We start from the raw sequence: 23,054 nt of genomic DNA on the forward strand, positions 1-23,054 counted from the left end.
CTGCCTGCATTTTTCTTCTTTTTTTAAGAATAGTGTGTAAAATAGTATATAGTATGCAACAAATAATGTTTCAGAGTAGTATGCTACAGTGTTGTCACATGACAAATATTCAAAATTAATTTACCATATCTGTCCAGCTTACCTTACAAATAAATGTCCAAAAAAGTGCATTGCGCTGCAAATTATAAGAACACAAAAATCAGAAGAATAATTGAACGTAATGGCTATCGTTAATTTACAAAGGGTCAATTGATTCAAAGAGATTTGATTCAACACTAAACGGACTTTAGTGGAACAATTAAACGATATTTTTATCTTTTATTTTTAGCTCTGTTGAAGCACTGAATTCTGTTTGCATCATTCAATCATTATTTTTTCTTTCCATAAAGTCCAATTTATGTAATGATGTTGTTTTCAGTAGCACAGCTGGTTTGTACTTTACAAAAGCACATATGTATATGTGTTAAATGTTAAATTTATAATAATATGCATTTTTCACAAAGATAAAACGTCACGAGGTGCATGTTGCAATGTGGGAAACGGAACGCCATCCATTGCCCTCGGATGCAAACGAACATCAGATTTCAGCAAATGCAGTAGGTAATCTGGGAATTTACAGAAAAGTGACTCCATTTATACCATTGTATACACATTGCATATTGAAAAATAGTTGGGAGTTGTATGGTAGTATGCCATTCCAACCACTGATTTTTGTGTTCTTGAGTTGTATTTAAGATGCTGGTAAGTATTGTAGGTTATCCGGGTATTGCATGTACAGAAAAATGTGCATACTACGCACAGTACTGGATGCTGCAGAAATAATAATAGTATGATATTATGCCTATTTGAACACAACCCTTGTTTTCATAATCGTCGGAAGCCCAAATCAAAATAGAAAATCAATTATGATTAATCACACAGCCCTTGCAAACACTAATGCATTATCCTGAATCTCAAATAACAACATAATGGACCACCTGCTCACCTATCTTGCCAAAAAATTTGTTTTAAAGTTTGCTGCATAGATATGAATCTTTGCCACATAAGAATCCATCACTCACACTCTTTTGAACACTGACAGCTTGTCTATGGTGTGATGATAGAAAAAACTATTTTGGAACAGAGGTATGCATCTTCACTCCTTCATTCATTTTGATACATGATGTTTCTCTCCATCATAGTTGGTAACACATTAAGAAAATGTTAATTCATGTTTGGTCAAACATAAATCTGTCTGATATTTTCTCTTAGTGACAAACTGGCATGAAGCCAATCAGGACAGGACATGAATTTACACCATTATTAGCATGATGAATATCAATAACATGACCCCCCTGGACGCAACCGTCCCCGCCACTTTCTAGAACAAAGTCATTTTTGTTTACATCTCACTCTTCTTGTATGACAGTTGAAATGCTACTAAGCACTGTGCATTCTGTGGGATGAAGCCAAGACTCATACCCTGAGGAACGAGCCCTAGATATCATTCCATTTGTCTGATAGGAGCGTGTCCTACTTAAGACCTGCAATGGGACTCAATTAGTCTGGAACAGAGAAGGGCTGATAATTAATTTATTAATAATTACAATTGGAGCAGGATGTTGTGATGAGAGAGCTGCTTTGTATGGGCCGGACTGACAGCGACAGAGAGGGAAAGAACAAAGAGACAGAGAGAACCAGAAAAAGTGAAGAAGCCTCTGAAATCTGGAAGGACAGAGAATTGTCCATTTCTTACTGGACCATTATATATGCATCATAGATCAGAAAACTGTACACACATGAATATGCATGCATATTGTACATACATATCAGGGTAAGCATAAATGTAGAAAACTAAACACATTATTCAATGCACCATATCAACTCAAAGGCCACACTACAGAAAACTACAGGTCATTTTTTCTTGACTTTTAGCTCTCATTGAATCTCTCTCTCGATTTTTCTTCTACACACACACAATTTTTAACTCGTGCTCTGCACTTTCTGCAGAAGCAGCATCAACTTCACATTAAAAATAAATTCATTCAAAGTCAATTTGCGGAATGTTTGGCGAAGCGGGCAACAATGCCGGATCAGTTATGGGAATAGTGTACACCCCCCACCCTCCCGAAGGCATTCCTTTTCTCTATCTCGTCTCTGTGATTAAAAATATAATGATGAATGCATTTTTTTTCCAGATGAATAACTTAAAGGAGTTGGCAGCAGATGAAATGAACAGCTGCATTTTTGTGTTGACGACATTTTGTGGTGAGCCGTATCACTCTCATGCTCAGTTAAACGTTCATGTGTTTTTTAGGTGTTTGCAGACAGGAGCCAGTGGGCGATTATCACTGTACGCGTTTGATCTCAAGGTTCTGTTTCATCATGGCTGCCAAGTGTTGAAATGTCAACTTTTAATCAACACCAGTCACGTTGAAAAATCTGTCTTTATGACTACATACACACTTAGATCACTTTAGATCTCACACGTAGATAACTTCAATATATTCTTGGCTGACTTTTGTTTAAATTAGATATACTCGCTGTAGGTTATTCCAAAGATTGGTACGTCTCTCTTAGGATGTCTCACATGTGAAGACATTTAAAATAAAATAAAAATGTAAATTAAAATTTAATAATACAAAATAAATTAAAATAAAATAAAACTTAATTAATAAAAACCCTGATTTTTGTAGCTTAAAAGAAAATAAGAGATAATATTTAATTAAACACTGCACAAAGACCTAAATTAAGGGATTTAAAAAAAAACTTTAATAAATGGATCAGACTCGGACTAAGCAACCAATCAAAGTGTGAAAACAGCCATAGACCATCAAATATGAGAGTGCCTCTCATAAAAAGCAAAATGTCGATCCATTCCAGCTGGAAGGGAATCTCGGTTATAGGTCGTACCAACTTGGGCTTACACTATGCGCCTTGCATACAAATGCATCTTTAAATGTTCAGTTCGACATAATGAACCCTCCATTGAGTTATCAATCCAAAATCTAGCATAAACAAGTATAGACAACCGCATCAGCTCCATCATCTCAAAAAGTTTGACTCAGTCAGACAGAAGCTTCAACCTTAAAGAAACTGTAGTACTATGCCTTGTTATTAGCTTCAGCAAATCATCTGAAGCTGCACATTTCCATTCTGGTTGAGGCACCAGGGGAGGATTTGATTCCAAGAGCCCAGAGAGAGCCTCCTTCCCTTTAGAACAGCCCTCGCTCACTCTCTCAACTGCCCCCCTATAGACTTAAAGCACACACACAGGCCTGCTCTCCTCCTCTTTTCCCCCTCTCCTCCTCTGACTTCTTTCCTCACAAGTTTGCTTCAGAAGGTTAGCCCCTCGTGCCAAGCTTTGATGCCAAAATAGTTGTGGAAGTTCCTGTTTTAAGAGGTGCCTTGGTGAGGCTTGATCCCTGAGAGGGAAATAAGAGTGAAAGAGAGAGAGACATAGAGAGAGACATGGAGAGAGAGGAGAAAATGAGTTTTACTGAAACCTATGTGGCTACGGAAGAGGAACTCAATTTACAGAACTAACTATGTTGTCCAATGATTTTGGCAGTCAAGAATTAGAAACATAGAAATTAGAAATCTGCCCACTAGAAATCAGTTATCAAAGGGGCTAAATTACTTTTACTATATAAATCAATATTCCTATATATATAACCATGCCTGCTAATCTAAACAAGAAGTGAAATAAGCCATATTCTGTAAAAGGATTTATCATTTAATGACAAATTGCAACTGTGCATTTTAGTGCTACTACACTGTAAAAAATTATATGATCAATAAGTTATGACAACATATGTCTTTACATTGTTTTAACTCATCAAAATAAGTTAAGAAATGTTAAACTTTTTTATTAGTTATACAAGAAGTAACTCATTTTCTTAAAGTCAGTTTAATTTAAGTCAAAATAACTTCCAAACATCCAAGTCGATTGTACTGCAAATGTTCAAAATTTGCCTTTTTTACAGTGTAGGGTGGTATTATTTCCACCACAAATGAAACATTTTACCCCAATAATATTTTGTCTAAAGTTAGTGTACATTATTACCAGTGAAACAACACCCAGCAAGCAATTTTTGTGTTTAAAAGATTGTCTAATAGCCATACAAACACAGCCCTGACATCTAGGCTAAAACATGACAAGATTTTGGCTGAAAATGTAATAGACATCTAACCAAAGCCCAAAAATAGAATAGTCATCTAGAACATTAACATGTCAAAGAAATTCAACCAAACACTTTATAATCATTGCTGACTTTGCATACATGACGGGATATTATTTTGGCAAAAACTACGTGTAACTAAATTCAAGTTTATTTTGGCTAGAAGTGGGTTACTCATAGCCGGACTATATCGGGTCTATAGTTAACCGAGACGGTGACATGAAGGCTATTGCTTGCAGGACAGTGTCAAATTGATCAAGAAATTTGATATTGCGAATAAAAAAAAAAAATTTCATGACTTTTAAAAAAAGTTTTTCCTGTGATGGATGCATATGTTCGACATTTTTAGTGGAAAAATTAAATAGTAACAGTAGTACTAGTGTTCTAGGAGAGTTTATTTCCTCCAAGTCCTCACAACAAAAGTGCTCATAGTTGAGTGTTCAAAGATTTTGATTGATCATTAGTGTTGCTAATATTTGGATCAACCCTGACAACAACAGTTCCAAATCTTACAGCAGTCCCCATTTTAATCAACACCTGCTAAACTACCATCTTCGGACAACAACATATAGGGGGCCATGAATGCAGCATGTAACATATTCAATGTACATCAGAGTGAAAGAAAAGAAGAAGAAAAAAAGAATCAATAAATCCCATAGAGGTCGCAAAGAGACAAACACAGAGAGAGAGTGAGAGGAGTGTGCACTAGCCGTGTAGCTTCGAGATGAAAGCACTTGCACCTGTCAAACAAACTGCTGGAACTGTGATAAATTAAAGATCAAATGCAATGTTGAAATGTACAGTGGTGCGGCAGAATCCTGTAACCACTAGACCCTCGGCTTTACAGAGAGAGAAAGAGAGAGAGAGAGAGAGAGAGAGAGAGAGAGAGAGAGAGAGAGAGAGAGAGAGAGAGAGAGAGAGAGAGAGAGAGAGAGAGAGAGAGAGAGAGAGAGAGAGAGAGAGAGAGAGAGAGAGAGAGAGAGAGAGAGAGAGAGAGAGAAAAGAAAACAAGAGAAGAAAAAGAAGAAATACGACTAACATCAAAACATCCCACTGCTGTGAGTGGAGTTTCCTGTGACTTCAAAGGAAGAGGCGGGACTTGAGTTTCTCCATGGGGACAGTGGCACAGGCAGAAGAGCTCTCGCCTGCACAGCCAATCAGAGCACGGCCTCACTGGGGACCTGGCGACAGTCTGTGTTTGAAGTTTCCAGTCACACCAGTACACTAGTGCTTCTAGTACTACCAGAACTGCCATCGCTGGGACCAGCGAGGTTGGGACAGGGAAATGTCAGACTCAGCTTGGAGATTTAAGGAGTAAGAACAGTCTGATCAGACCATGCTGCTTTATGCTGCTGTCTGCCGGTGACACATAAGTTATTCATGAAGAATGTGTACGGGTGAGAGCGAGCGAGGAAACAGGCGATATCTTTTTTTTTTTTTTTTGTGAGCACCCTATTATGTAGCATCACATTCCAAGTCTGTTTCGCAACCCGTGCAAAAACACATCTACTCTTTCCATTTGTAAACAACGTTCAGATGCGTGTGCGCATCTGTTTTTCCCGCGTCCGTTTGAGAGAGAGCAAGCAGCTTTTTCCTCATGCTGATGTTGTCACTTTCATTCTGGCACATCTCCATGTCGGCCGCGTATTGCTTAACGTCCTGGCGCTACACCTCTCCTAATCCACTATGCTGTTCGCCTGCTAATGATCAGCCTGCCTCCAAAAACCCAACTTTCCTTTGAAAGAACTGAGGGAAATGAAAATCACGGGGTCTGAATTATGGATCCAATGACAAGCCTGCCTTTGAGGATCACTCCTCTCGCTCCGTTAAACAAAGTTACTAAGGATCCGTCTGCTAGTCTATTCCGTAAGAGCGAGAGAGTGAGAGAGAGGGGCTGATAAAGAGAAAGAAGAAACAGAGGAAGAGGAAAAAAGCAACGATAACACACAGTTTGATAAAACTGACAAGGGACTCAATTAAAGCAGGCTGATGGAGGGGGAGTGATATTTTATTAAGCGGTTCGGTGCCATTTGACAGGAACATCAAGCGACACATCTACCCGATTCGAGTCGGAGCGGCGTAAGGGGAGAGGGGGGCTGGTGGAGGGCACTGGGGGTGTAAATAGGGGACATGTGTTGCCACTTTCAGAAAACATCAGTCAAAAATTCACTTCATCAGGTCCACTGAAAAATTAAGAGGCTTCATATTAGGATGCTTTTACTGTTTTATATGCAGCAAGCAATCTCAGGGGTGCAGCAGGTCCTGTTTGTTCTCCCCGCTCATTATCAGAGCTTTATCTGATTCCGTAAGAAGTACGCTTCTAATAAAGCTTGGTGCAACACTTCCCAATGCCTTAATACTTCATTAGCCAACAACACTGTAAAAATTAGAGTGCTGACAAAAAAAAAAAAAACACACGCACGCACGAACATACACTATGCTACACCAAACTTGTCTGATAACTTCCTCGAAAACCACAGAAGACTTGCCACATATTCCAGCGTTCGCTCACTGAACTATTCCGTGCCCAGTATGTGGATAAAGACATGCATGACTTTGAATTAGGCTCACATCTGGAAGAGGAGCAAAGGAAGAGGAGCAGGAATCTCTTAAAAATTCTGGACAAGTATTCCCGGAAGAGAAACGAGCTGGAGGAGCTCTGAACATTCTGCCTGTCTACTGCACAGACACAGATCCAAACTCTTCTGAGGGGAGAGAATCCAAGGACCCTAGCTCTCTGAGAGAGCAAGGGTGTGTGTGTGTGTGTGTGTGTGTGTGTGTGTGTGTGTGTGTGTGTGTGTGTGTGTGTGTGTGTGTGTGTGTGTGTGTGTGTGTTTGCTGTCTTAGCATTAGCCTTGCTAAAATCTGAAGATCTGGAATACAGAGTGTAAGAAATGATATACAGTGCCACAGCCTGGAGTATGTGCGTGCGTGTGTGTGTGTGTGTGTGTGTGTGTGTGAGAGAGAGAGAGAGATGTGTGTTCCGAATCCAGTGTCACATACACAAGAACACTACCCCTAGGCCTGCTGTACCCTTAGAGGATCCACACCACAGATAAAGGCTCTACCTGAGAGAACATATGTTTGCATCTCTGGTAAAACAGACTTGAAGTAAGACCAAACATCTCACAAGAGAATTAGCTTTTACTTTCAGTTGAAATATAGTTGCTCTTTCTAAATATGACAGTTGTCATACACAGAAACTGCTCCTCTTCAAATCCTCTCACACATGTCCAGTCTATTATTTTCAATACTGGAAATAAACAAAGAAAGAACAAACTCGCCAACATGCCTTTTGAAGCATCTGACTGCAGTCTGAGGCCTATGGGGGTAAACGATTTTTGCCTGGACACACTTCCCTAAAATTAAATTTGAAATTTCTGAGCAAAAGCAAAAGAGAGCAGCTCGCATGTCTGTGCTACAGTGAGTCGTGTATGAAAACAGGTTTCTCCATGGAGAACACAGACCCAATCCTCACTATACAGAATCTCTTTCATCTGGAACAAAAGCCCAGGAACTGGACACAATAGACCCACTTCAAAAAGAATCCTGACATCGTCTACGCGAGCAAAGAAACAAGAAACAATCAGTGTTGACTTGTTCTAGTGTGATGGCAACAAGCTCTATGCATCCACTCTGGTTTATGAGCTAAAAACAAGCAAAAATACTGCATCTGTGTACACAACACTTCTCCTCAATGCCTCTTTTTACATATAAAGTCAAAATAGCACCAGCCTTTTTGCTCTAAGTCATTTAATCCGACATCTGATTACTTCCTACAGTTTGGACAGCAGTCTCTGGATGGTGTTAAATTCTGCACTGTGGTTTTTTTTGTGACTTTCATGTGTTATTGGTGAAATTCCTCCACTCTCAGATACCTCTGCCTCCTCTATAAAGCAATTGTTCTAGAGGTTCAACGAACACCGTCAGCATATAACAATAAATAGCAATATATAACAAAAACATATCCATATTCAGTTGAACTCACATTTATTTGTATAGCACTTTTCACAATATTGGAGATAGAAAATGCATGCGTCTACATTAAAATTTAAAGTGATTTTTATCAGAGGAGACTGTGTAAAAGTATACAAAGCACACAGTTAGCTAACAATGTATTATTAATCAATGTAATAATTAAAGACACAAACAATGTGCTTGTCACATGTATGTCTATTGCCACCATTATTTGTTTCATCCAGTCCAGCTGTGTTTTTATTATTCATCACCTGTGTCACCTGTCCCCCTCGTTATGTCTATCATCAGTGTGTGTATTTAGTTCCTCAGTGTCACTCTGTCTTTTTCCGTCGACGTCTATAGACCGGTCTCCATCCACATCCCCATATACGTCTATGTAAATCAGTGTGTGAGTATTCTATGAAAGAGTTGTCTATTAAAGTCCTGTTCCAAGTTCTTCTTCTTCTTCGTCTTCGTGAGTTATCACCACTGGTGCAGTGACAGTGCTCAGTGAAGTAAATACAATGTTGTTAACCATGATTAGGGTATATAGAAATTTGAGCATGGGTGCATGAGGATGCAGAGCTGTGTCATCTGAAGTCCTCTCAGGAGTTGGAGTCGTCTTTTCATAGGTGATGGTCATCTGAAGTCTTCATAAGAGGCTGGATCCAGACTGGAGCTGACAGCCTCTAATTACCTCGGCGTCGCAAGAAAAAACTGAACAGGAAAATAATAAGCGTAGCTGCTGCTCAAAGCATTAAGAAAAGACAATCATGTGCACTGATATAAGTGGAGTGCAAGGTTATGAGATGCATTATGTGAATGCTTGACAAAAGAGATGCGTCTTAAACTGGGAGAGTGAGTCTGACCCCCGGACGTTATCAGGAAGGCTATTCCAGAGTTTAGAAGGCAAATGTGAAAACGTTCTTCATACTTTAGTGGACTTAGATATCCTAGGTACCAGAAGCCAGGAGTTAAAACGTTTAGGGCCATATAGGTCAGTAGCAATAGTTTATCATTTATACAGAATTTAATAGGCAACCAGTGTAGAGATGATAATACTGTTGTTATATGATCATATTTTCTTGACCCAGTAAGAACTCAGCTGAATTTTGGACTAATTGTAGCTTGTTTATTGAGGATGCAGGACAATGCATTACAATAATCTAGTCTAGAGGTCATGAATGCTATCTAATATAACACCCAGGTCTTTAACTAGGATGAAGTAACAGTACATCCTTCTAAATGCATATTATATTCCAAGAGATTCTGTGTAAAAGTTTTTGGTCCAATAAGTACACTGTAAATTTTTTTTTAAAAAATCAGGTCTCCAATGGAGTGATCTCCAATAGACTAGATGTGATCAGACCAAAGTAACTGATCACATCTAAATTTTTCAGTTGGCCGAATTTAATTTCTGTGAGTTAAATTGCATCAATTCATTGAATTTCAATTTGGCCAACTGAAAAATGTATCAATTCATAGAATTTCAATTCGGCAAACTAAAAAATGTAGATGTGATCAGTCACCAGAAAATACTTCAATTGGATTATTTTTTTTATTTTTTACAGTGTAATAGCTACCTCAGACTTATCTGAATTTAATTGGATAGTTTAGTTGGAAACATTACAGGTCATCCAATATTTTATATCCAAGTCATTTGTAGAGTAATCCTAGTTTTGAACTAATATTTAAAAAAAAGGGGGGAAAAAGAAAGGAAAAAAAAAGAAAAGCACATCTGCTGAATTTTGCTGAAAACAAATCTGGCACATTAGCATTAATAAATAAGTATATTTAACCACATCTGCTGATAATTAAGGCAGAGAAAACTGAAATTAAGCGGAAACAGAAAAAAAAAATATATAAAAAATACAAGCCTTACTAAACTCAAAGCAAACTGTCAGACAGACGAGGACACAGATGGATAAGTGATAGTGCAAAGTTTATTGACAGAGGTACGGACACAGGTGATACTTAGAATAGTTGGTGACACTCAGACGATGGACGTGGATGGTGAAGACAAGGACGATGAGGAAGACGATGACAATGAAGATGGCGAGGAAGGATGACGATGAGTGCTTCTTGGAAGGACAGGTAGTCGTGGGTAGATCGGTGCGAGACCAGATGGTGAATGGGAAGGTGAGGAGTGTCTATATAGTGTGGCTGGTGATGGTGCCCAGGTGTTCAGAATTCGGGTGATGGTGAACGAGTGGGCGTGGCTGTGTCCGATGGTTGTGAGGGCGTGACAGTACCCCCTCCTCCACGGGCAGTTCCTGAAGGCTGGGAGGGGCGGCGATGGGGTCTGCCACAGCCCCGAGGTGCGGGTCGGTCAGGGTGGTCTTGATGGAACTGAGTCAGAAGGTTGGGGTACTCCAAGTACTCCATCCGAGACCCCCGTCACCGCGAGTCGAGGATGGCTCTCACCCGGTAGACATTTGGGTCCTCGTCGATGGTAGGAGGAGGAGGAGGAGGAGGAGGAGGAGGTACGGCACCATCATCAGGATCTGTGGGTTAAGAAGATATAGGGTCAGTGAAGGGTTTTAACAGGAAAACATGGAAAGGTGATATCTTACATGAAGGGGGAAGGTGAAGACGGTATGTGACTTCGTTCAACTGCCTGTCAATGGTAAACGGTCCGATGTACCAGGGACTCAGCTTACGGCATGGCAGCCGGAGACGGATGTCCCGCGTGGAGAGCCAAACTTTTTGGCCCGGCTGGTACTGCGGCATGGGTCCTCGCTTGACGTAAGCCTGGTGCTTGTGTCTCCGGACTGCCTGCTGGAGTTGCACGTGAGCTGAGTCCCAGACCCTCTCGCTCTAGCGGAACCAGTAATCCACCGCTGGGACCTCCGAGGGCTCACCCATCCAGGGGAAGAGTGGTGGTTGGTAGCCGAGGACACATTGGAATGGGGTGCCCTATGGTGGACTGCCGGAGGGAATTCTGGGCGTATTCGGCCCAGGGCAGGTACTGGCTCCAGCCCTCCTGGTTCTGGTGGCAGTAGACCCTCAGGAATCTCCCGATCTCCTGGATCTTCCGTTCAGTCTGGTCATTGGTCTGAGGATGGTAACCTGAGGAGAGGCTGACGGATACCCCTAGGAGACGGAAGAATGCAGTCCACACTCGAGAGATGAATTGGGGTACTCGGTCCGATACTATGTCTTCAGGAAGCACAACGTGTCGGAAGACTTGGGTAAAGAGTGCCTCTGCAGTTTCCAATGCGGTAGGTAAGCCTTTAAAGGGGATTAGCTTGCAGGATTTGGAAACTCGGTCGACGACTACTAGGACGCAGGTGAATGCCTGGGAAGAAGGTAGGTCGGTCATGAAATCGATCCCCAGATGGCTCCAGGGACGCTTGGGGATCGGAATGGGAACCAGCTTGCCCTCTGGGAGTCTCCTAGAAGTATTTGCAATGGCACAGACTCAACATCCCTTGACGAATCGGGAGACGTCCCGAGGCATGGCGGGCCACCAGTAGCTGTGACGGAGGAGCGACAGGGTCCTTCTCCTGCCTGGGTGTCCAGAGCCCGGTGATGAATGAGCTAGGTCCAGAAGGGGCAGGCGATAGTGAGGCGGGACGTAGAGACGCCCCTCTGGACCTCCCGGCAGAGGAGGCTGTTGGGCGTTCTCCTGTTGGATCTGTTCGTGGAGGGCCCACTGGATCGGGCTGACGACCATGGCTGGAGGGAGGATAGTTTCAAGGTGCTCGGGTTCCGGGTCGGCTTGGTATAGGTGGGAAAGGGCGTCTGCCCGGTTGTTTTGGTCCCCTGGACGGTGCGTCACCTTGAAATTGAATCTGGTGAAGAAGAGGGCCCAGCGGGCCTGACGGTGATTCAAACGCTTGGCGTCATGACGGTATTCTAGGTTATGATGGTCGGTGATGACCTCAAATGGGTGTTCTGCTCCCTCCAGCCAGTGTCTCCACTCCTCCAGGGCGAGCTTAATCGCCAGGAGCTCCCGGTTTTTCATGTTGTATTTTTATCGGCTGTTCAGTAGATTTAGATTTAGCAAACACATTGTGCGCTGATCATGCTGAATTTCTGACACTGTCAGAAACTGATCGTAGGCCATTTTTGGTCGCAAGATTGTGAAGACGTCCATATTTAAACCTCTCTCACTGTATGACATAGGGAGCCATGATCACAGAAATCACCACGATTGTTTCACAATGGCAAATCTTTCCTCTGGGAAAGCCAAAAATCGTGCAGTGTGTCCTGGGCTATAGACCATGGGCCGGGCCCGCTAACCATTTTTCCTGCTTTTAAACTGTTAAATCTGTTCTGACTGACAGATTTTGGTTTTAAAAGGCATTAAGTGCCAGAGCCTCCTCATTCGGGTCACATACATAAACACTTATCCCATACACTTCCAACACTACAAACTGCAACAACTCGCTCTCTAGCATTTCATCCATTTATAACATTTAACTTATGACAGAATTAAATTGATCAGGGAGATTCATTATACAATATGCTGAAAAAAGATTTTAGCAAAACCAAAACATTTCTTAAAGATGGGTGGGTCCTTCCCTGAAGGAGGAAACGGAGACGTACCTCAGAAGTCATCGACAAATTGGATGCACTTCTGGGACCCCCTATCAGCTTCGAGATATAGAGAATGGGCCAATGACTATTGCCGTGCGAGACTTGCATCTCATGCTCCGCCCTGCAGCGCAAGCATAAGGCGGAAGCGATTGTAACGCACTATTGTTGTTTTTTTAGCCAAACTAGTGACTTGGCCTGCAGTGATGGTACAGCAACTGTGGCGACAGGATGTACGTCTCCGTTCCTTTTTGGTGAATTGGGATCCCTTTGTAAAACCCCACAGTTACTACCACTTCCAGTGCCCCGCAAAAGCCCCTCAAACCCCGTCTGTTTTGGTCAGGGAAAGAATACCGTGAAAGAATACACATATGGGACTGCCATGGGGGTCACAACATATGAAACACAGCCTAACACAAGTACGAGTTGCTCTAGCGTAAGTAAGGGTGTCTACCACAGCCTGTGGTAGGCCACCAAGAATTTCCACATCCTGTCCAGGGACCAGACATGGAGTTTCCAGAGGTCCTTTCTCAGAGGAATGGGCCAAGGAGGTGCTGTTGCGAGGAGCACCAGTTCCAGGAACCAAGCCCTGTTTAGCCAATAAGGAGCGACCAACAGGACCTCATCCTCATCCTCCCTGACATTGCACAGTGTCTGTGTGAGAAGGCTCACTGGGGGAAATGCATACTTGCATAGGCCCCGGGGCCAGCTATGTGCCAGGGCATCCGAGCTGAGGGTCTCCTCAGTCAGTGAATAGAACAACTGGCAATGGGCCGTGTCGGGGGTGGCAAATAGGTCCACCTGTGCTGTCCCAAAGCGAATAGCAGCTGGACCACCTGGGGATTGAGTATCCACTCTCCCAGGAGCACTGGCTGTCGCGAGAGCTTTTCAGCCGCATGATTGAGCAGGCCCGAAATGTTAAATGGCATAAATCGACCGCAGACGCTTCTGACTCCATAGGGAGATGGCGGGAGAGTTGTGATATGCGACAGAAGCGTAGACCACTCTGTTTGTTAGTGTACGCAACAACCACAGTGCTGTCCGTACGGACCAGAACGTGCTTGCCATGTAGCAGCATTTTGAGGCGGCCCAGGCAATTGATATGCCATTGAGCATTCTTGAGCCTAGATTGGCAATATCAACAGTTTCATGTTTACTATGACTATTTTTTAGGCCTACTTTACAGTTCTGTGTTGGTTCACCTATAACGGCCTAGCCAGTGTTTCCTCCAAGCCACGTGCTCCTGTGCAGAACTCAAAAACGTGGGGAGATTTGTAAAATCAGAGCTTAATGAATGGACAACGTTTCAACTTTAGTCTAACTGCATGTTGATTGATTTTCAGTATAGAGCTGAAACGGGAAGAAATCTGTCTGGAAATGCAGGTCTGATTAATTTGCGATTAAATGTTATCCGCATTAAATGTTAGCATGGAGTTCAAAGTAGCACCAGACTGGATTTCAAAATAATGGAATGGCATACGGATTCCCACATTTGGCAATGTTTTATTATTCTTCACAAGATCAACTGTAACTTTTCCAGAGACACTATGTGTGTGTGTGTGTGTGCGTGCGTGCGTTCAACAGTATTATAAATTGATTTACAAATGTACCTTTATTTGAAAGCTGTCTGAATTTTATTGATAATTATTGAGTGTGGTTTTGGTATATTTACTCCTTTACCCAACAGCTCTTGCAAAACATTATGATATTTGTTGGTTTGGAGAACAGCAAACAACTGACATTTTAGAGAAATCAAATAATTATATATATATATATATATATATATATATATATATATATATATATATATATATATATATATATATTTATTTTTTTATTTTTTTATTTTTATTTTTTTATAGAATTGTGAACTCCGCTCATATATATGAGGTGCTTCTGATCAAAATAAATTGTTTTAGATCAAGTCTTAATCAAAAAGTGAACAAAAAAAGGTCTTAGACAATATCATTATTTTATTTGTATGCTTTCTTTCCATCTCTCTCTCTCTCTCTCTCTCTCTGTAGGAATGTCATCATACCCCTAACTCAAATTCGAGTATGTGCTGTGGATGTCTTTTATTTTATCAGCGTGCTGGCCTGTGGGTTTCAAGTGAGCATTCTCCTGGACTCCCCATGAACTTGATTAGCTGTTTGGGAAAGTGACGTTTGGACTGAACAGCTCAACTTGGAGAGAGTGAACTCAGTGGGAGAGCTGTCATTCAAGTGTGCTTGAATTCCTGTATTGGATAACACTCCGATAATACAAACCCTTGTTTCCATTTCCATTTGGAATTCCCTGTCATCTGTGAGAGTGAAACTGTTTGACAGTTACCAGAAAATCTTTGAATTAGAGAGCTGTTTTTGTTTATCACACCACTCGATCAAATGTGAACTGAAAATGTGACAGCACTAAGAATGAAACTTGGATCTCCTAAAGATGTACAAGCAGAAAGAAATATTAATATTGGTCTTGGTTTGCTTTTAAAATCATTTTAGAAATGTGTTCCCTGTACAAAACGGTGTTATCTCTGATATGCACTTTGTTTGGGTCACAGGCATCCATAAAATAGTTTAAATATTAATTATGCGAATGAAATCTCTCTTTTTCTATCCCTCAGTGTTTATCTTATTTTGCATAATGCATCCTCTATCTCTCTCTCTGATGCCTTTTTCAATATGGGATACCTCTAATCATATGACAGTGATTTATTAATGAAAGAGTGAGTGCATGGTGTAGAAGAAAATAAAATGAACAGATGTATGGTGCAAGAGACAGGGAGAAGAAAGAAAATTGAGATTGTACAGTGTTAAAAAAATAAATTTTAACATTTAAAGATTACATTATATGCGACTCAGGAATACATTTTGAAAAATATTAGCAAATTATTGGCAACGATGCTACCCTTGGTAGAAAGATAAAAACAAAGGTTCTTAATTGGGAACTAAGGTTCCAAGAAGAACCTTAAACATCCATGGAAAATGCGGAAATAAATTCTTCAGATTAGAGATCATGCTTAGAAATATGTTCTTTTAAGAACTGTTCCATGGAAGGTTCTTTTGGGGAACCTAAAATGTAATGGAGGTAAGATAAACACCAAACCGCCCCCCACCCCACCTTCATTTTTTCTCCTATAGCCATAGATGACAATCTCATCAGCACTTTTGATGAATGGCAATGCTATTTTTAATTTTGTCATTTCATCTGAATATCAAAATCTGTGCGATTAAGTCTGGCAAAACAGTTTTGAGGTTAATTGATTGAATTTTGTGTCTCTGGAAATTAGTGACCTGGAATTGTATTTATTATGTTGAATATTAAAGTGTGTCTGTTTTAATTAATGTTGAATTTGAATTGGCAGAACTGGCACATACGGCCCAAAGTTGCATGTTGTTACTTGTGTTATTTTAAATGTCATAATTATTGTAATTAATGGGCTTATTATTCAGTATTTTCCATAAATGTCCTTTCATTAAAACTTATAGGTTAGTTGAGTGAAATCATTCACTTTGCATTCATAGTGTTACTATTATGACATAGTATCTTCAATTATGGGCAGTTACAAATGTAAATACTCATATGCCTATATAAGTGACAGAAAAAAAAAAATCCTTTTAGATTAATCTCTTTTACCGGGATTCTGCTTTCTCTCCCCATAATGCCCATAATCGCCACCAGAGGGCACTCCTCCCGTCTCCCTTGCTTTCACATCATGAACTTCAATTCCCATAACCCATTGCCTGGACTCGCTAGTGTTTGATCACTTCCACCTGTGTGTCATTTACCTGGTTAAGTCTGCCTTTATAAGCCCTGTGTTTTCAGTTATTCTTTGTTAAGTCTTTTTTGTTGTCATACTGCAATTCTGAGAGCTATTTTGGTTTCCTGTGTATATGTTAGGGATGGGGAAATGAAGGCTCATGAAGCAGTGAGGCTACCCTGACTGTTTCGGGAAAAGATTCAAGGTATCGCGATTGTCAAGAACAGCGCCATCTGGTGCTTATTTAAAATAAAGCAGGCAAGATCGAATCTCTGTCCGATCAAGCAATCACAACACACTCCATCGTTTCAATGCTGTGTGTACAAATAAAAGCCTTACATGTTTGTGTTTAATTTGTCCATTAAATAAATGAATTTACCAATTAAAGTGTGACAATAAAATATGAGCTATATATGTGATTTAAGAAGATCTAATGTAGGCATATTGTCCATACACACAGTGAATAAGGCCATTGTGTGATATGATCATTAAATGTGCTTATGACACTTAGCAATGATAATGCTTGTGTACAGTGAATGACAGAAAAGTGTTCAAGTTTTGAATTATTTTTATTATGACATAAAAGCTGTTTTACAGTGTTGGGGAGTCTATTTCTCCTCATAAGCCCTATTCGGACAGGATTAGATTAACATGGGGACGTCGGGGTAAAGTAATTTTACCTCAGGACATCTGTAATATTAATGGCCAATTCGCACGGGATTAAGACATCTAAGTAAAATTAGCAGAAGTGGGAGGAGTAAATCGCTTTACAGACCACAGTAACCTCCGTGTCTTCATGTGCGAATGACGTTGCTGTTATCACGTGAGCAAACACACATGAGCACCAGTCTGAACTCTGTCTACAATATAATGTTTGTTTTAATAAACAGTTAGATTCAGTCTAACAATTCTGATTGGATTGTGTTGGTAATAGACACTTTCCTAGAGCTAAAATAAGTGTTGTGCCTCTAATAAGTGCTTTTGATCTTTTTGTTTTAAATGATATATGCGGAAAATACTGGACGTTTGCCACAGAGTTGTCCCTCCACCTACAACGCAACCGAATGCTTCAAGCGCCTCAAAGCTCAAAGTTTTTTTTTTTTACTTTTATAAAGGAAATTATGGAATTTTAGCTCACATTTTTAACAGCGGGTCTATTCGAACAGGATTAGTATTACCCCAGGTCATTTTTCCGGACCTTTTTACTGAAGGTAAAAGTCTTGGTAATCTGACATTGTCCGTAATGATTACCGAGATGGCACATTCGGACGGGACTAAAATCACCGAGAATTTCTGGTAATAATTACTTTACCCCCACGTCCCCATGATAATCTTATCCAGTCCGAATAGGGCTTTAGACAGTAGTTCCCCAGTGTTGGGCGATATGCCTAATTTTCCAAACGCCATTTCGTCAGCCTGTGAGATCGCTGATACACGATCTTATCGCGTTGGGGCGGAGCAATCAGTTAACTTATTTGCTAATTTATTTAATAATTCATCAACTTGTTTATTTACTTGTCTGCATCTTTTACTTTTTTTTTTATAATTTACTAGGCCTATTTATATATTTAATATATATTTACATTACTTTTTATCTTGGGAATTGACAGACCGGAAATTGTAGACTAATTGTTGTTCACAAAAGTGCTAATAGCAAAGATGGAGTTGGTTAACAAGAAAAACGTGACATCACCTATTTGGCAGTTTTTTGGATTTAAACCAGATGAGAAAGGAGAGCCCAAGGACATAACGCAAGCAATCTGCAAAGTTTGCATGAAGGTTGTGTCTGTAACAGTCTCAAACGAAAAACTTGTTCGTACATTTGCGAACTCACCACCCCACCGAGGCTGCTAAACTAGCCCCAAAAGAAGCTGCTGCAGTAACGGTCAGCAAAGTTTTAAAGAACTACTTCAGACATTTGACAAACAGTACGAGTTGCCGGGCCGCAAGTACTTTGCTAAAACTGCCATCCCTGATCTGTACCATAAAACGAGGGAGGTCATCGCAAAAGATTTGAAAGTGGTTGATTTTGTCGCTTTGACAACAGACATGTGGTCAAGCATAAATAGACCCCCTACATGGCTGTTACAGTCCATTATATTTCTGAGGACTGAAAAACTGCACGCAAAATGTCTCGAAACAACATTCATCCTGGAGAACCACACTGCAGGTGTACTGTCCGAGGCGCTTAAAGAGGTTGCGCTCGATTGGGACATAGAAGAAAGTAAAATTTCCTGCATCACCACTGACAACGGGGCCAATATTGTTGCGGCCGTAAGAGACCTCAAATGGCCATGGCTAAACTGTTTTGGCCATAACTTGAATGTGGTAGTGAATTATTCACTACAAAAGGAAAAACCAAAAACTGATCGTGCTTTTGGCATCTGTCGTTCAATAAATGGAGCACTCTCTCACAGCTGGCAGAGAAGACGAGAACTCCGCAAGGTGCAGGAACAGCTCAATCTACCTCAAACTCTGCTGATAACGGTACGTCAACGAACAAATCTTAATTCATTGGTTTAATGTTTTCCTAGTAATACCATAATAAATAGCCTAATCCTTTGATAGACTAAATAATGAAAACTTTAATAGCTAGATTAATTCTTCTTCTTTATTATTAAAATTATATTATTGTTATTATTATTGTAGGATTGTGCAACTCGTTGGGGATCAACATATGCCATGATAATAAAAATCCTGGAACTCCCTGCAATCAAACGGGTTTTTGCTGATGACAAGAGTCGTCCCACACTCCCAAACGTAACTTGGCAGGACATTGCGGTACTAGAGGCTGTCAAAGATGGTTTGAAGCCTGTAGCAGAATTTACTGATATTTTATCAGCTGAGAATTACGTGACCGTATCATCTCTGCAGCCGATGCTGTGTCTAATGACGAATATTCTGTAAGAGGAGACGACTGATGTAAAGATGACGGCAGAAATTAAAAGTGGAATCTTGCAGAAACTTCAGTCGAAATATGATGACAGCACACTTCAGTTGTTGCGCAAAGCCACCCTCCTTGACCCACGCTATAAGGTGGACCATATTGATGCCATATTAATGCCATATTGAACACCTTGATGTGCTCAAAAGTCAGCTTGAGATTGAAATGGTAACATTCTGGAAAGAAAAAAACAAGCCACCTGTACGCATCAGAGTGGAGGAGGAGGAGGACGACGAAAAAGAAGTAGATGGTGCAGCAGCAGCTGAGATGCAGCCGGCTAAGCGGCCCAAAACACTGGGACGTCTTCTGGGCAAAATAAAGCAGTCTACTTCCACAATACCCGCAGACCAGCGAGCAAAATTGGAGATCACATCCTACTTGCAAGAGGAAGTCATTGATGGGGATGACAAGCCACTAGAATGGTGGAAAGAAAACGGAAGCCGCTTTCCTTTAATGGCAAACATGGCTAGAAAATACCTGTGCATTACCGCAACCAGCACTCCATCGGTGCAGCGTGTTCAGTGCAGTGGGCAACATAGTAACTCCCCACCGCAACCTTCTCAAACCTGAGAGAGTAAACCAGCTGGTTTTCTTATCAAAAAATCTGTAGGCATGGATGCCTGAATTGCATAAAAATAATTGTTGTTTTAATTGTTTCTGGCCTTGTTTTAGCAATAAGTTTATTCGAGTATCCTACAATTGAGGTGATTCTTTTTGCCGTTTCGTTTTAGTGTTTTCATTGTGTTTTTTCTTTTATTAAAGCCTATTTTGTTATTTATTATTTTAATTTTTTATTATTTGTTTATTTTAATATTTTAATATTATTTTAATGGACTATTTATTTTTGTAGCCCATACAGCGGGCAAGGGCTAAAATAATTATTTTTATTATAAAAATACATTGTCTGCTGACATTTAAGTATCACTGCACTTTAACAAGAAATCTTACTTTAAAGGCCTATGTGCAATATTTTTTGTTCATTGTTGTTCAGTTAAGAAATAAAGCTGCTTTTAGCCTACTTTTTGACTGATTGTTCTGTTCGGATATAGCCTATTATTATAATATAGCAATTTGTCATTGTATTATTAGCCTATAAGTATAAAATAAATTTACATTTATGAAGAAAAAAAAATTGCTTTAGCCTGATGATGATGCCGTTTTCGCCATGGCTCATGTGAATTTGTGACTGTAGGGCTAGGTTGATCACCTTGCAATTAAAATCTGAAACTACACATAGTTTTGTAATCTTTAAAAAAAAAAATTTTTTTCACTGAAGAGTAACTTCTTTTTAAATTTTAAAAGTGCGTGGTGTTGCACTGGCATGCAGCACATAGCATGCGAGTCCAACACCACGCGCTTTGATGGTGATTTGAATTAGGCTAGCAGAATAAGTGCAATTAATGTAATGATGATAATAATAACTATGATTATAATATTTTTATATTATAATCATATCATCTTGAAATCGCTAACAGCTTCAGCTTTCGGCGATCTCTCTGCCTATCGTCAATACACGATACTATCGTCAATCAGAACAACCCTAGTTCCCCATTTATTCCTTTTGTAAAGAATACACACATTGGAAGCTATAAACTCAACATATTCCCAGGTAGGGAAAGGCCATTACTCTTTTTCCCCCATTACGCTATACAAACACTTACACCCTATTACACTACCTAAACACCAAATTACCTAAAAAAAAATGCAAATAAATAAATAGGGACAAATACATTTTGGTAATCTAAATGTAATTTATTGATTAACTTTTAAAGTACAACCCTCTCCTCAAAATACATCAACCAGACTGACTGAGCCAACAACTCGATCTGGAGTTCGAACATTCTGAGACGCAAAGCAAATAGCGCACGTGATTGGAAAGAAAGTGAGGCTTCATTTGTCATCGATTACGTGACTCTTAGAAACCAATACACACCCCAATATGGAGCTTCACTTGAAATGGTCTCGCATGTGCAATACGCGCATCAAAGCTTCAGTAACTGTGTCTCATTTCGTTAAATTTCGAAGGCTGCGTCCTCTGGAGGAGACATCCAGTGTAGGATGCAGTATACGGAGTGTCCTCAATCAGAATTAAACGAGATGTCCTTCGTAGGACACACAGGCAGGAAGTATCTCATTGCTATTGTAGTGGGTCTGAACTCACTTACTAATGGGCCAGATAATAATGATCAGAAGACTGCTTGGGACATGTAGGAAGGCGGCGGTGATACTGACTAACAGGCAGAGATAGAAGGCAAGTTGAAATATAGGCCTTTACTTTACTGTAGTGTTTTTAGTTTTACTTTCCTTGAATATTTTCTTTTTCGACATGAATCACATACCCAAAGAATAACAGAGAAATTACAATAACAATAAATGTATACCCTATTCAGTCAACAGTAATCACAATCACTGTTATTAAACACAAATTAAATCACAATCACTGGTGATATCACATGAAACTCACAAAGTCTTTCAAGTTCAACTTTGTGTCAATTGGAAGAATGATCAGTCTTAACTTTCTCCTATTGTGCTCCTGAGATATTTCAGTCCCATAAACAAAGCTATACAGAACCAGTCTCTGAGAAGTGTTCTCTTACTTGTCTGTAGAAAAGAATAAATGGAAAATTGTCCTTTCCTCTAGATTCGTGATCCTTTCAGGGTCGAAGTGGGAGGCTCGCCATCAATTATGGAAATCCAACTTGGAAAAAAAAATGTTCACACACAATCTGATCACAGGCCAGAATATGCATTCAATATTGTATATCAATAATGATCTACAATTAAATATATTACACCGGGAACAAATTAAATACACATATGCATAGCATTATCAGAGCAAATGACATTATAATCATTTACTTTCACGTCAATTCACGTGTTTCTCTTTTTTTCCACAGGCACGCGCAAACCAAAATGGCGTCAGCGAACGGCAGTGAACACTCAATACACCATGCGGTCTGAACTTAACCACACCGCAAATTAACAATCCGAACCATACTACATCGCAATATAACACTATTTTGTCACCAATGCATGAAACAAATAAAACACTATCACATGAAATGTGTTGTCATTCGTTTTTAAGGCTAATTATAACATTAGTAAACTCACCGATTCAAAATGTAGCTCTGAAGTGCTTGATCGACACAATCACACTGGATCATCCAATATCTTGAATTTACACACTGATTCTTTCAGTTTAAGTGAACTTTAAACAGTTTAAGATTGCTATTTTTCCATTTTCAACTCTCCTGTCAGATCGGATTTTCCTGTCATTCTTTATTTGTCCAGCCTGCGCAACGCGCGATCTGTGAGCAAGGGGGCGGAGCCAACAAATCAACGCTCCGATTGGCTGTTTCTCATTTCTTGAACTAATTCCAAATGCATATATGTTTATATATACATATTTTTATGTATTAGTCTTCTATAATTTCACAAGTATGAATAATAATAATGTTATATTCAAGCAATCATATAAATAAATAATATTTATAAAATAATTATTTAACCAGGGTTACACTATGCCAACAAGTTCCGTCTCATTGCACTCACGCCGGAATATATGAATGAAAATTATTTATAACTTGAAAATGACTATGAAATGTTTCTTGTCTTGACAGCAATGTACTGTTCTAAACGTTTAAAATGCACCAAACTGTTGTAATCCTGTTTACCACAACTATCTGTTTGAGGTAATAGA

At 39.9% G+C, this 23,054-nt stretch overlaps 1 long non-coding RNA gene across 1 annotated transcript in view; it reads right to left on the reverse strand.

Annotated features, from left to right (window-relative positions):
• Positions 1 to 22,636, reverse strand: part of LOC137071977 (uncharacterized) — a 91,838-nt gene extending 69,202 nt beyond the window's left edge. Inside the window, exons 1-2 of the long non-coding RNA XR_010904568.1 lie at positions 22,466 to 22,636; positions 21,952 to 22,052 (exon numbers count right to left, since the gene is read on the reverse strand). This is a non-coding gene — a long non-coding RNA (uncharacterized lncRNA). The remainder of the gene's footprint in view (positions 1 to 21,951; positions 22,053 to 22,465) is intronic.
• Positions 22,637 to 23,054: the final 418 nt, after the last annotated feature.

The sequence above is a fragment of the Pseudorasbora parva genome, chromosome 1, assembly GCF_024679245.1.
Source record: "Pseudorasbora parva isolate DD20220531a chromosome 1, ASM2467924v1, whole genome shotgun sequence".
Taxonomy (NCBI): domain Eukaryota; kingdom Metazoa; phylum Chordata; class Actinopteri; order Cypriniformes; family Gobionidae; genus Pseudorasbora; species Pseudorasbora parva.